At 38.3% G+C, this 12,355-nt stretch overlaps 1 protein-coding gene across 3 annotated transcripts in view; it reads right to left on the bottom strand.

Moving 5' to 3' along the window:
- LOC125771689 (synaptic vesicle membrane protein VAT-1 homolog-like) overlaps window positions 1-12,355 on the bottom strand; it is a 443,804-nt gene that overhangs the window by 60,798 nt on the left and 370,651 nt on the right. The gene's annotated exons all lie outside the window — the stretch shown is intronic.

The following is a 12,355-nucleotide window of genomic DNA, read 5'->3' as shown; positions in this document are numbered from 1 at the left end:
AGTAACTAATACTAATACACAATTTCAAAGTGCTGGGTTAACATTTAATTTTTTTTGAAGTGGTGTTTTAAAGCGTAGTTTATTATAAGTTTCTTTATAAACAATTGTGAAGAAAAAGATTACATCCTAAGTTTTTTGTAGGTAGTACTATGTAATAGATATACAAAAACATTAATGAACTAATTTAAAACTCATCATATCTGGCCTGCTCACGGTCGAGCACGTCGCGTAGACATGGCCTGGTCGCCAATCCGTTTCTAGGAAACTCGGTATAGGGCTGCAGTCTTCCATCCACGGCTGCATCCGATCTCCGACAGGTTTGACTCCACCTGATCCAGCCAACGAGCTCGCTGTGCTCCTCTCCGCCTCGTGCCGAACGGATCGCTGACGAGCACCTTCCTGGTGATTTAAAACTACGAAACTCCAAAAAATTATGTGATGAAAATAACGCTTTCCCGGTAAAAATTACGGGTTGAGTAATTCTAGTGTTAAATTTATTTCTTTAAAACGGGCAGGTCGCATTAGTTCGTACGGATTAGGTCGCAACTGTAGGAGATTTAAAGTAGTATACAATCTACATTAGTTGAGATATATTTTAAGAACACGCTATCCTAAGTATTATCGATCGCTTTAAACGCAGTTTATAAGTATTAATAATAAAAATTCAAACATATTTTTGGCAATCCAAATATGAGATGCTAAGCGTTTTTTTTTTATCAACATAATGATATTGGGGCGACCCGGTGGTGCATGTGATAAACGACGCCGGTCCACAAGGCAGGATCGGGTTCAAATCCCATTCAGACCGTCCCTCCGTAGCAAGGACTGTCTATCCGGCTATGTTGGAAAAAATAAGTCTAGTAAGCCAGAAATGGCTGGCGTGACCTGTAAGGACGTTAAAGCAAAGACAAGAGAGACGAGAATGATTAGGAATATAAATTTTCAAAAGGATTTCTACCTCGATTTTGCTAAATTTGTTGAACAAAAATAGTTAAACAATGTTGTGTCTTAAGACCCATATTAGCAATCTTGCTTGCTGATTTAGACGTGTTTACGCTGGGAATTGCTGTCATTGCATGCAAAACTACACTTCACTTAATGATATACATCACCTTTTGGTCGTTTTTATTCGGCAATATTTAGAGTGATGAATAAATTGTTTCTCGAGATTATAGAAATGTAACAAAACTCAACTATATTAAACTCCAAAGCCCTTCGGATCAGTGTTTAGAGAGAATATTTTAGTTTCTGTATTTTAAAATAGCTCTTGGCTTCATTTTAATACTTTCTCCCAAACATTTTTGCTTTTGTTGAACACTTTTTTCTGTATACTAAGTTACTGTTTAAGTTACCCCTATTTTATAAATTTTAGAATAAAGAAAATACGAAAAAAAATGATGTCATTTTATGACTAAGGTGATATCGTTTACAAAGTTTAGTACAAAGAAAAAATATTTTTTTTTCTTATTCCATTAGAACGGCCCGGCCGTATTGATAAGAAATAAATAATTAAAAGAAATAAAAAAGGGATAAAACATTTTTTCTTGTGAATTTCTACATTAAAAATATTGAGTGTTTATAAAAAAAATGCATATAAATTACAACAATATCGACTGATTATTAAGTTTTTTGTAAATATTGAATGAATCTTGTTTACTAAAAAAATTCACCCAGTACTGACGAGCCATATATTTGACCAGCAAAGCATTAGCAAGTGCATTTTCAAAAATTTTTCTCAATCCAATGTTTGTGTACTTCCCAAAACGTTCATCACGGTGGTCGAACAGTGTGCTTACCAACCCTGCCATGTATCTTATCCAAGCGGAAATTGTAAACCGTCACAATTTGAGGTCAACTCGTTCTCGGTTCGATTCAGACCATAAGCGGAAGCCCACTGGCGGACGCTTTCTCGCGCAACTGGGAAATCTTAACAATGGTCATCTCCCGCTGACGCTGGCGTATGGGAAGGAAGAAGCATATTTCCGTCTGGTATCTTCTTCGCTGACCAGAGAGTAAGATAGTAGGTCATCATTGGCCTATCCATGCGTATCAACGCACCGTAATCCGCTTAATGGTGATGCCGCGATGCTTGAAGGTTTACGTTGACAAATGTGGACGTCAGTTTGAGTACCATCACCGAAGTGTTTTTCTGTATGCGTGTGTGATCGATAATGGGAGGGCGCGTTTTTGGTACGTACTACGAGGGCACAGCGTTTTGGGTGGGCTTCGGTACTGATCTAAACTTGCAGAGTGGATCACTAACGGTAGCTTGTGGAACAAGCTTGTCGTCGTTAACTTATCGCACTTGGGTGTAAATTATTGATTCTACGAAAAAATAAACTTCAGTGGGTGGAATTGTTCTGGATCGATAGGATTCTGGAAATCCATACCGGTGTCCCACACTGGTAAGAAAGTATCATAATTTATGGCCAGCTCCTTTGGGGGTTCGCCGCCAACGGCTATGGGAGATTCAGCTCAATTTCGTTAATGGTTAAAGTATCAGCTTTTAAGACTGCATTCCTAATTGTGACCGTGGTTAGTAGACATAATTTGTAGTGTTTAGAAGAGTAGTGTCAAAAATGGACATAAGAGTGACTGTTAAATCTTGCTTTCGAATTTATGACTTTAACACATTTATTGATATCATAAATTGTTTGAGCAGAACCCTAAACGACCTGATTTCGGCTGCAGTATCAATCGCTTTTATTGCTCATGTATAATGCAAGCGAGGAATTGATTTGGTTTTCGAAGATCAATTCATTAGAAGGAACGGAAAGAATGTGGAGGGAAAATTAGACAAGAAATAATAACAACAACCACTTCCACTGTGTGTGCGATCACGCTATCGAGGTGAATTGTTAACCGTTTTCTTCGCACATTATTAACAAACAAAAACTGTGCAACCGTAGCGCATTAACTGGTTGGGAGGAACCACTTGTGGTCATAAACCATGCAAACCTGTTGGGACCGTTTATAGTGCATAACGTGCCGTAGAAGGGATGCGCAAGTGTTTCAATATTCATTATAACTAGCTTGTAGAACACGTTCTAGATCGGCATGCAGGTGAGATTTGGATGAGTTGCTTTCCAGTGGTAAGATTGCGAAATCTTCACCTTCTATCCACTGTTTTCGTCAAAAAGGCTCATCCTAGAAGGAGATTATTGTATCTCCCTTAATGCACCATTGAGTGTTATTCTCTAGCGTTCGAAGAGAATCGTTGTTTTGCTTCTACCTTTTTAATAAAAAAACCAATGTATTCGTAAATTAAATGCTTCTTGATGCTGTTCGTATTTTGCCCAGCAAACCGTACAACCAACGTAACATGCTAAATGTTGCTAAGCAGCGGTTTGTAATCTAAAGCTTTCTATCAAACGGTTCCATAGTGATACTGAATAAATTAATGTAGGAAAAGTTCTCCAACAGGGCTGTTTTGTGTTTGTAGCCTATCTTTCGTAGAAGCCATCTGGATTCACGGGTTGATTTTATTTTGTTTGCCCTTGTTTTTGTGCTATATGCTCCTTATCGCAAAACATTCGGTGGTTTTATTTTACCGTTGTGTAAAACAAAAACAAAAACATCTTGTGACAATTTGTAAAAAAAATCTAAATCAAAGATCTATCACGCCGGTTCGTCGCTTAATCGGGCGTAGCAGTTTTTTGTTTTATTTTATTTTTTGTGTGGTTTTTATTTATTTAAAAATATAACGTTCTTCCCGCATTTTAAACAGATTTTTTATAAGAGAACTATTTTGCTGAAGTTAAAAGAAAACGAGCACATAAATTTGTGCAACGATCATACCTGAGTTTATTCATGGATGCTCGATCGTTTCCTTTACACATTGTGATAGAAGCATGGTGGTCGGCAGTCTACGATGGAAATTGATAATTGATATTCATCGTACGTTGAACCGCAGACAGAAGGGAGACAAGTTTGGGATAGAGACATGTTTTCAATTTCCATCCGCATCCATCGTGCCCTGGGTGATCTTATAGGACAGCATTAACCTCCCAACGAGTGTGTGTGTGCGCGAGGCTAAGAATGCTCACCCTTGACATTTTGAGATTTTGTTTTACTTGCTAACACATTCTTACCATGTTTGGAAGAAAGGAAGCATTGACCCATTAAACGCTTTTGGCACCTGGTTTTCATCTGCCAGCTATTGAAGATGCGTCAGTAGGTTTCCCCCCAATAATGGAGGGCATGATGTTGATGCTGATGAGCTAACCAGTTTCGTGAGGATCGAAACGATGACTAAGAGAGAAGAAAATTTGCAGAAGAGTGTTGTTTTTTCGTTTTATTTTGCTTGTTTGCACGATTTTCATCACAATGAAAGTTAAACAGCTGATCGTTTTATTTTTTATTTACATTCTTTTTAATATTATTATACGATTCCATCGTGCGGACCGGAATTTTGGATCCGGTGCGGATCTGTTCGTTAGTTTGGTTGCTTGCTAGTGCTATCAAAGAATTGGGAAATCTTTGACCGTAAAACGGACCGCTTCCATCTTCGGGTGGGGAGAAAGCCGTTCTATTGGGGCTGACCTTTTTCTGCCACTCTTAGCCACGAGGTTCAATTCTCATCTCGTCTCGACTTCTCGTCTACCATGCCGTCCTACCCGGCGTGGTAACTGTTTTTTTGGGGGATTTTTTTTATTATTTGATTTTCTATTACCTCCCGCAACGTAACATAGCCTTAGCCTAGTTTAAAGTCGAGTATAAGTTTGCATACGGCAGCGGCTTATTGCGGTCTTTTTGCGCCAGAAGTTAAAACCCATTTGGCGATCCATTATCGTGCCGCGGGGCCGCGTAGGAAAAAGTGCTAGGAAACAAAAATAACAATTACTTCCCAAAATGAAACAACAACAACAAAAAATGGTGATCGTACGCCTTGCTGGTTGGTGGTTTTGTGCGATTGAAGAAGATTTTCGATCGAAAATCGCAATTAATGCCGTGTTCGAGCAAATGTTCTGAATGAAAGGCATGGGGTATTTGGTGATGCGCATAGATTTAGCACATTCCAGACCCGGGGCGCAATTTTAGTGAATGATCGTTTCAGACAATAAAATAACAGCCAAGCCGCCGCTCAAAGGAATGGCCAATGGAAAAGAAATTGGGTTGATTGAGGGCGTTTGAGGTTTAAGAATGGCTTACTTATTTTTTTTAAGGTTCGAACCACTTTCTTGCTAAATTATAGTGTTTTCATCTGTAGGATGAACTGGGATGCGAACAATAAAACGACACATTCGTACATGATAGGTTTTGATGGCTAGGCCAATTAGTGGAAGAGAAATTTAGAAATTAATTAACAAAAAATATTCTGTGGAACCACTTTCCCTGAAAAATATATTCCACGGAACGTGTTTTAAGAATCAATTTAAGTAAGAAGTAAGAAGGGAAACGCAATTTAATGAATCAACAACAAAAACTAAAAATACCAACAAAATTTAAAATAGAAAATTAAGTTCTACATCTATTTCTTATTCGAAGAGAAAGTTGATAAGTTTTATTACACAAAGATCAAAATTGCAGATGACAATACATGTTATTGAATCCTTAAAGATTCAAGGATATTTAAATGATAGATGAATCTCAAAGATTGATGAATCTCTAAAGTATCACGATTCTATGCATTTATTGTTTTTTTTTGTGATTTTAAACGGATGAAACCTAACCTAACTAGGTGGCTCGGAGTGAACATGGTACGGGAACCACGATTGGACCTGTACCGAAACCCATCCAAACCTTAGTACCTGACGAAGAAATGATTTTCCAGCAATAGATAAATGTAATTAAAAATGGACATAAATATCAGGTATTGAAAGAATAGTGTTTTTGAGGAGCTATAAACGAGATTAGTTGCTTACCGTATTTCAAATATTTTATAAGTGTAAAGGTTCAGTAGCTGAAATAAACATGAGACAAATAAAGAGTCCTTTATTTTTTTTTAATCTATTAAGAGATCCTGAAACTTTGACGAATCATGATTCTATGGGGACTCATGTATCTTTGAGAATATTTAGTAGAGAAATTTAGTACTTTTAGAGTTATTCATTCAGTTCAAAGATTAATGCTCATTTAAGAATCTGATTCGCCCAGCACTAGAAATTATATGTTATGCTACACAATAGTGAAACTATTGGAATGTTTTGTTTAAATTCATATTACTTTCTGGAATCTTCCTAACATCCCTCCCTGTTTCCCTCATATCCCCGTGGCCTGAAGCCGTTAAAAACACGAATTTCTCTTTCACGAACTTGTTTTATCGCTTATATCCTTTCTCATCTCCTCTATGCTTAAGCCCTTTTATCTTAATTTCTCCTCTATGCTCACTTCCATGGCCATGGCCAAAATGATCTTATTCTTAGAGAACTTTCAGCCTGCAGTGATTCACGCCACCTGTTTGATTTCGAAACTCCTGCGTCTTAGTTCTGCTCACGTCTTCGTGATACTTCTTTTTTATACTCCTAATATTATGATGATTTCTTTGTAAACTCCGCGTGGCCAACAACCAAATGTATATAATAATATTAATATTGCTCTTACTAATAATTATAACAATATTAATATTGCAGTTTTCACTCGAATGTTTTGATGAAAATTACGTCAAAAGTATTTAATTTATTTTAGAAATGATTTTGTATATTGCAAAATTCATTTACTAAATAATCAATTATTGCTTGTAGTACCGGTAGCATGAATTATTTGATATTAAGAACACAGTTATGAAACTGTATAATAAACCAGCCTATTAGGTACAGCATTTCATTAATTAATTAATACATACAGGACGCCATTTAAGCATAAATAAGTAGCTATACTAGAAAATTAGCAAATCATTACCAAATATCACAAAGAATAAAATAAATGAACAATCGCGTTAATAAGCTACAACTTTAGCAAATAAATAAAAAATAACAAAATTAAACAGTCATTTCCTCTTTCGAATTATACTTCAAAAGCGAATCAAACACATTAAAAGACTTCTTTTTATTCGCTGATCGTTTAACCGACAGTCAGCGGACCGGCTTCCAATCCAATCAAGCACGACAACCGTTCAACGATTGTTGCTGTGCTTATGTATCCACTGGTTGACCGGTTGCGAACCGATGAGGCAGTGCCACCCGATAACGATGGGTTGATGAGTCGTGCAGACGGTCCAAACAGCGCCACCCATTCCCATCGCAACGGTATCCGTTTCCGAAGCGAGAGAAAAAAAAGGCGTCATCATACCCCTGCTCGGCACACAGCGGCCACACCCTGTCGTTGTTGTCGCCGTGTTGACGTGTAGTTAAAGTTCTGTTATGTTTGTTTATGGTATAGCGCCGGAAGCCACCCCATGATACACCCCATTCTTCAGTGAAGCAACGATCATTTCCAACCTCGGCTTGAGGTCGATCGGCTTTTTGTGATAAGTATCGAGTTTTCCCGTTTTTTTTGCAATTGTTTTTCCTTTTTTGCTATTGGCATCAGTTGCGTGCGTACCTCACATGCGTGCAGCATTTTCCGATAGGATGTGCGTTGCTTTAATAAACAAGAAAATGCGTTGGAAATGTTTTTTACAATTTTTTATTTTTTCTTATTTCGTTTCGTTCGAACCAGCTCACCTCACGCCTAGATTACTGCACGATACTACACGATAAAGCAAAGCGATTTATTGCCATAATTAATCGGTAAATTTTTAACCGAACCGCCTCAACTAGAACAATAGGTTACGATGGGTGGCTGATGGGTGCTATTTTTCTGGGCGCATGTGTGTGTGTTTTTTAAAGGGTGGAGCATTTCTTTGCACTGAATCGTTATTTATTTCTTCTTCCTTCGGGTTTTTTTGTGTGTTTTGCTCGATCGTTTGTGAGAGAAATGTGAGCGGTATCGAGGTTTTTAGTTTAGCGCCGTGATGGGAAATTAGCGGCATGTAAGATGTTGTAATCGCTCCAATTTCCCATCGTGCCTGGGGGTTGGTGGAGGGAGGTGCTTTCATTGCACCCTGTGACCCTGTGGGTGGTCGGCAAGATAAAGAAGAGAGCTTTTTCTTTGCGGTTGTTTGCATAGATACTGTTAGATTTTTGTTTTTCTATGGCTGTGATAAGATGAGATGAAAGTCACATAAGCTTTGGTTGCGGTAATAATTTTTTATGACAATAAATAAACGAACTTAATGTGTATAACAAGGTTGGGTAAAAGATTGAATTACATGACAATGTAATGAAAAACAAATGAGTACGGTCGTTTGTTTCAGATAATATATGAAATGGATTGAAATAGTATTTGATTATTCGAAAAAATTGCTTTTTCATCTTTTTTATAAGGAATATTTTTTGTACATTTTTACCTTTGATTGTGAAAGTTACGGACGTTTTAAACCCCAGGTACGTTACGTGCTGGCTGTATTTTCTTTGTTTAATATTTTAGAAGATTTATTTATTGGTTTATAATTCAGAATACACGCTTTTGCGGACGCCAGTTCCTCACTACAGGAGTGGGTATTAAATCCCATCTAGACCGTCCCGCAGTAGCAGGAACTGATTATTCGGTTTGGTGATAAAAATAAGTCTAGTAAGCCAGAAATGACCGGTGTGACCTTAGAGGTCGTTGAGCCAAAAAGAGAGAGAGAGAATATCTATCAATTTTTTTTGTTATTCATAAGGAACGGCTTTTCCGTGGTAGAGAGAAAATTTATAAAAAATGTAAATTTCTTTATGACTAAGTGACCTGGACCTGGACCTGGACGAATAAAATAATATATAAAACTGACGCCGATTTGGTAGTTAAAGTCACTAGTCAGTGGTAATAAATTAAATAACGTATGCATTAAAAAAATGGATAGATTTTAGTGATTTTTATACTCCCGCTACCTACTGGTGCATTCAACATTGTATCTTCCTTTGGTAACTATCCTATTGTCTATTGTGTCTATATTGTGCTATAGAGTTTAACGATTGACAACGTTATCAGTTAATTTGTAACAGTTATTGCCAAAACAGTCAGGCAACTCCTTTCGAAAATTTGTCAAAAAGGCAGGAAACACAAGGGTGCGAAGCCGTTTACCATGGTGTGACACTTTGTGTCGGCTGGAAACAATCAATTTGGCATTAAATATATATTCACCTATCTGAGGAAAGGCCAGAGAGTTAAACAATATTCTTGCTAGGGTTAGGCTGCCCCATCAGCCAGATATCACTGAAAAGTGCAGTAAAATCTGAAGATGAAGATCGATAGCTAAGTGTTTTTTTCGCTCCCCCTGGAGGTTGAAACAATTGGCCAAACAGTGAAAAAGTACCAGGACAAAATGGATTTTTTTAAGCGGAAGTCAGCAGGCGATGAGGGAAAAATGTGTTAAAGATATAATTTTACCAAGGATCGTCAATCCTCCCAACGGTACTCAAATGCATCGCAATTGCTATATTTTTGTTTGTGGGATTTACTAACGTTCTGGCCAGCAGGTAGGTAGGTCGCTTCATCGCCAATCAAAATTACTCCACTTCTAATGCGCACGTTAGTTACATGAAAAAGATTAGATTATAACAAATAAACACTTGCTGCTGTTAGAAAAGCATTAACACTCTTTTTCCCATAAACCACAAAATCAACCATTCTCACCATAAGGTTGACGAGTGTGTAACAATTTAATTTGTCAGCAGTCGGCCCGATGACACACCGTCATTTGTTTGGTTGAAGAAAGAACCGTGTGATAATTGATTGCACACTTTTGCCTTCAACTTTCTCCGCCTGAACACGGCCCGAAAGCGATTAGCATTTCAATTTCGTACGATCACATTCAATCCATCCTGAGGCGTTTCTATCGCCGTTGGTGTGTGATCTATTCTGGTTTTCGTTTTCGGCCACCTACCTTTTTTCTATGTGTAAACGACGACGAGGTTGGAGATATAGCGGTTATAAACCCATCTTGCCCGAAGCGTAGTAAAAGTTTTGTGTGTCATTCAATTTTTTAGCCGCGTGCTAAATTAAATCACCATCAAAGAAATCTACGATCGATCCATCTTGGTTTGGATGTGGTGAAGACGTTCTTTGCTGGTTCCTAGGGCATAGCCCAATATAAAAAGTCTTTTTTTAACGGATTTGTTTGAAGTCAAAGAATAAATGGTGAGTGAAATGGGATTGAATGATTTACGTTAGGCTGGGCAATGGTTTTTTTTTTCGTTCACCTCGTTCAGGTTGAATAATTTTGCATACATTTCTTTCTAGAGCGAACCGTGGCCCCGGGGTAGGTGATAAGAAACCTTTGAAAAAATATTTTATTGTAGACTCTCGCAGAAAAAAAGGTCATTAGATGGAAAGAATGGTTGAGGAAATGGATGCGCAGATTAAAGCATTCCTTGACGGGTTAGTGTTTTCATTGGCAGCGAAAGAGAAATTCGATACCGATTTAAATCGATAACAGTAGCCGCAAGTCAGGCACGGTTTTTAATACGGGTGTGACACATGTCTGCTTTTTTGGGACATTTTTCAGCTTTTGATCTGTAAAAGCACTCGAACGCTAACGTTAAAACATCCGACTTTCCGGCTCGAAGAAGAATGGAAAATGTGTCTACTCATCGACATTCAGCACGATCATTCTGTCCAGTGCGTACCAATTATTTAATTACGGGAAAAATGAGCTCAAGTTTTTTTAGAGGTTAGCGGTTAAAAATTGTACCGGGCAGTAGATTTTATGCGGCAAAGCGACGAACCCGACGAACAGTACCTTTCGTTGCTTTAATGCTTGAACTAAATGCCTTCGGTTGGTAGGAAACAGTTTTTTTTGGAATCGTCTGGAGTAGAACCGTTTTGTTTGATGTGTGAACACGTCGGGTAATGGGTAGGAATAAGGCGGATAGAATTTCCACACCCCACGCACTGATCCACGGCGGAAATGCATCTTACTCGGGGCCCAGACAAACGTTCATTAAGACCCGTTGGATTATGAATGTGCGGGTACTTCATTGTTGCGATGGCGACTCCCGATTCTCGGTTGAGGTATGTTCGGTGCGTTTTAGTTTCTTTTCTTAGTTATGCGGGCGTTGGTAAAATGGGCAAGTTATGCGTGCAATGCGCGTCCTGAGTGTTGATTTGCATTTTTCAACCAGCGGTAAGTTCCAACAGTCTGTATGGAGAAGATTTTTCTTTTGCTTGGAAAATGATTTTCTTGTAAGATAAAACAAAACTACCATGATGTATGTGTAGTTTGGCGAGTTCCTAAAATCTTGATAGGTTCAAATTATACGCATCAAGCTTTTGCCATGGGAAAAAAGACAATGATAAAGTGTGGAAGTGTTTTATGCGTGCGCAGTATAATCATTCTTACCTCAAATGATCGATTGAAGATCATCAATTAAAGCCACCTATTAGCTGTGTACTTTCTATTCCAGCAAAGTATAACGGAACCATTTTCTGTAATAAGTGTTTTCCCAGCATTTTTTCCCCAAATTCCCAGCAAAGTTCCCAGTCTTTGCTTAAGAATAAAGCTCTCTGTTATTGACGTAAAAATAGAGTTCATCAACTTTGCGATAGGAGTAATTTTTTAACAGATCTAATTTACATACCAGACTTAAGCCGTCTTCACGCAGAACCATCTAGCACGGGTTCGTGACTAAGCTCTGGGATTAGTGTCGATAAAAAGGTGATGTTCATCCAAAAAATCCGTCAAAACGAGCAAATAAAAAACGGATAAACTATGCAGGAGGGAAGCATTTTGGGAAGATTTCAAATTCAGAAGATAGTAGCGATCCGTATCCGTCTGATCAAGTTCCAAACTTTTCGTTCTTTCTTTCTGTCTCATCTCGTGTGCGAGAAACCACAGCGAAATGGACCGTTTTGCGGCACATCGATAGAAGCGTATTATAGACACAGATCAGCAGGAACGCTAGCTGTAATGTATTTATTCGCCTGGGCACAGGTGCACGCCGTGTGGACGATAATCAAGTCGTAAAATTCATTCCCATCCTTTTCTTTTGGACGGCGATCAAGAAAGAAGGATAGAATAAAATACAAATTTTCCTGTTCTTAGTGTTGCAAAACTTTTTTTTTCTCCAACAAAATTCCCCGTTTCTTGTGCCACACACAACAAACTCCACGCAACATGTATCCAGTGCATGCAACATACATACTGATGTCACAACCTGACCCCATTCCAGCACGCTGTGACTGTTGCGCTGCAGTTAGCACGAAACGCGTTGCGGTCGGGTTCGTCGCTTTCTTTTTGCCAGGCGGTGAAGTCTTTTGATTGCGTATCGTATAAATCTAGCCTTGTCAATGCCGGTTATGGTGTGACCAAAATGGAAGAAATTCTTATTGTAGGCTAAAATAGCTTGCTAAAAAAACGAGACAAGCAGAAAAGAGCGAGAGAGATAAATATTGA

Source organism: Anopheles funestus, chromosome 3RL, assembly GCF_943734845.2.
Source record: "Anopheles funestus chromosome 3RL, idAnoFuneDA-416_04, whole genome shotgun sequence".
In the NCBI taxonomy this organism is placed as follows: domain Eukaryota; kingdom Metazoa; phylum Arthropoda; class Insecta; order Diptera; family Culicidae; genus Anopheles; species Anopheles funestus.
This window is presented reverse-complemented; position numbering and strand designations above follow the sequence as displayed.